Source organism: Panthera pardus, unplaced genomic scaffold (assembly GCF_024362965.1).
Source record: "Panthera pardus isolate Hobbes unplaced genomic scaffold, ASM2436296v1 HiC_scaffold_2, whole genome shotgun sequence".
Taxonomy (NCBI): Eukaryota; Metazoa; Chordata; class Mammalia; order Carnivora; family Felidae; genus Panthera; species Panthera pardus.
Window position 1 is genome coordinate 6107258 of NW_026526765.1, and position 2836 is coordinate 6110093.

Below are 2836 nucleotides of genomic sequence, written 5' to 3' on the forward strand. Positions count from 1 at the left end.
GAAAAGATACATAAAATAAAAATGGCAGTACCTGCTTCTGAACTCTTCTCAAGAAACCACTGAGTTGCTTTGTTTTTCTAATTTATGGTGATGGTCCAAAATCTTCCCCAGATATGAGACAACACATGGAGATGTGCTCCTGGGCATTGGAGATTGTACTTGTGTTCCCAAAGGAGGATTTCTGTATAATTTGTCTTCTAAAAAGCTTAAAATATTTATCTGGTCAACCAAAATACTAAGAAATAATTTGAGAGATTTTTGGCCTAATTTGCCCAGCGGAACACGTAGAGGGTTGGGAACTTTTCCATATTTAACTCAAAGTAAAATGTTATGGAGGTCTAGGGTGACATTATGAGACATTTCCAAGGGTTTGTAGTTACTTTTGCTTTCAAATGGAGTGGTTGTATTTTAAGACTTTATCATAAATGTTTTAAACCGTAGGAGATGTTATAGAACCTGATGATGTATAGAAGTACAAATCTCAATTCAGAAATGATAAGATATTGCATTCTTAGCACTATTGGTTAAATAAGTCAAACGAACCAAGCGCATACATCAGAATTTGAATATCTCACCTTTTTTCCACTTCAGTGATTGAGTCAAGCTATGGAAAACACAGCTTCATTGTTTTCATGTAACGTTTCAAATATCATCAACTCCTGGGAGAAAACTGCTAAGCAAATTAGTCTGCCAGTTCTAGAGATATGTCAAAACAGATGTTGGCATTTTCCTATTACAGAAAGAGTAATTCTAAAGCGTTTACAGTCTTTCTTCTTTTGCTCTCTCCCTGATTCCTTCCTTCCTTCCTTCCTCCCTCCCTTCCTTCCTTCCTTCCTTCCTTCCTTCCTTCCTTCCTTCCTCCCTCCTTTCCTTACTTTCTTCCAGCTCCTCCCTCCCTTCTTCCCTTCCTCCCTCCCTTCCTTCCTTTCTTCCTTCCTCCTTTCCTTCCTTCCTTCCTTCCTTCCTTCCTTCTTCCTCCCTCCTTTCCTTCCTTCCAGCTCTTGCCTGCCTGCCTTCCTTCCTTCCCTCCTTCCTTTCTTTCTTCCTCCCTCCTTTCCTTCCTTCCAGCTCCTGCCTCCCTTCCTCCCTTCCTCCCTTCCTCCCTTCCTTCCTTCCTTCCTTCCTTCCTCCTTTCCTTCCTCCCTCCCTCCTTTCCGTCCTTCTTCCTTCCTTCCTTCTTTCCTCCTTTCCTTTCTCCCTCCTTTCCTCCCTCCCTTGCCCCCTCACCTCTCTATTCCCCGTGTTGAATGAACAAATGCATTTGCGGTAGGTAAGTTCAGTGGGGGAGCTGTCTCGTGGCCATCAGATCTGGGATGACAGTGTGGTTGTGTCACCTCCTCCAAAAGGCTGTCCTGTTGAATGCATGCAATATAGTCTTAGTGAGACCCGGTCCTCTCTAGGGTGTCTCCTCCCGTAAAGCTGCCAGGCAGAACAGTCTTTCTTCTATCTATTTTCTTGATTTGTTCTCCTGCTCAGCCCTAAGCTGAGATGGGCACTGAGGGCTCTCACAATGCTGATGCAGTTCCAGAAAGCCAGTGCCAGAAGTCTGACTTAGGAGGAGAGGAACAACTTGCCTGGCGGGGTATTTACCGATGCCATTCAGGACTTGTGAGACCTGTGTCCAAGTGCCATGGGGGTGTGGGCGGCCTTCTCTTGTGGGACAATCACAGCCCACTCTGTGGAGTGGACAAACCCAAGTCTCCTCACCCTGAGGCTCCGATCACGGACAGTGGCTCCTTCTAGAACAGTCTGGCACATTACAGGTCCTGTTCTCGGTCTTCTCCAGCGGTAACAGCTCAATGTGGAATCCGTTACGGAATCGAGACCGAGACACCGAGAGGGATGGTGTTCCTTGAGTCTCATCCCCGCCCTGTCCTAAGGCAGCTCCAAATGAGAGTTACTGCCTGCCGAGCATGTCTGCATGACAAAGGGTTCAGAGAGAAGGTAATTTGAAGTTTTCTTGATGGATACGATTCTAATGTAGTGGCTCCCAGGACTTAAGCTTCCATAGTGAAACGTGAACTTCATGTCTTTGGATAAGAAATTGAATGGGGTTTCTTTAATTTCACTCCGGGATGGATTCTCATCGCTGCGAATGCACTCAGGCTCTAAGGTAAGGGTGTGCAATGTCAGTGCTGTGTTCTGAGTGACCAGATGTCCATCAAAAGAATGGGTGTTCTTTTATGAACCAACTCTAAAGATCAACATGAACGCCCTGGTGATTTCTCTACAGACCCCGACAAAGGGCAACCAAAGCGGTCCCTGGCTTGGTTTTGTACAAAAACTGAAAATTCAGTGAGGAACACAATGCTTTTAAAAAGAAGAAAAAGAGAATCTAAAATGAGCGTGAGTCCAGCGGACACGGCTACTCTTGACCTCTAATGTCAGGAGAAACAAGAAAGGAACAGAGAAAGAAAACGTAAATCCTTAATCAATAGAGGTTTAATAAAAGCAGAAACAATTGGGAATGCTGATTTTTATAGAATTAATATATCACTGAACTTCTGACGCTGACATAACAGTGGCCGACGGAAGCTCGGGAGACAGAGCGTTTTTAGGCACGCACCATTTTCTAAATTTGAAAGGCTTTTGCTGACTCCCTCACAAGAGACTAGGGCAGAAGCAGCCCAAGAAGTGACAGACAAGAAAACAGTTTATTTTTAAAAGGTCCGTGCAGGCGAAGTGGCGTCTGACTGGATGGCCAGCTCCTAGAGCACAAAGTGGGCAGCGAGAAGTCGTCGAGGTCAACATGACCGGTGTCAGCGCATTCTCTGAGGACCTGGGCGAGGGGACAGGTTGCAGGTGGTCAAACCCGCTGAGGGCACAAAGGTGTTGA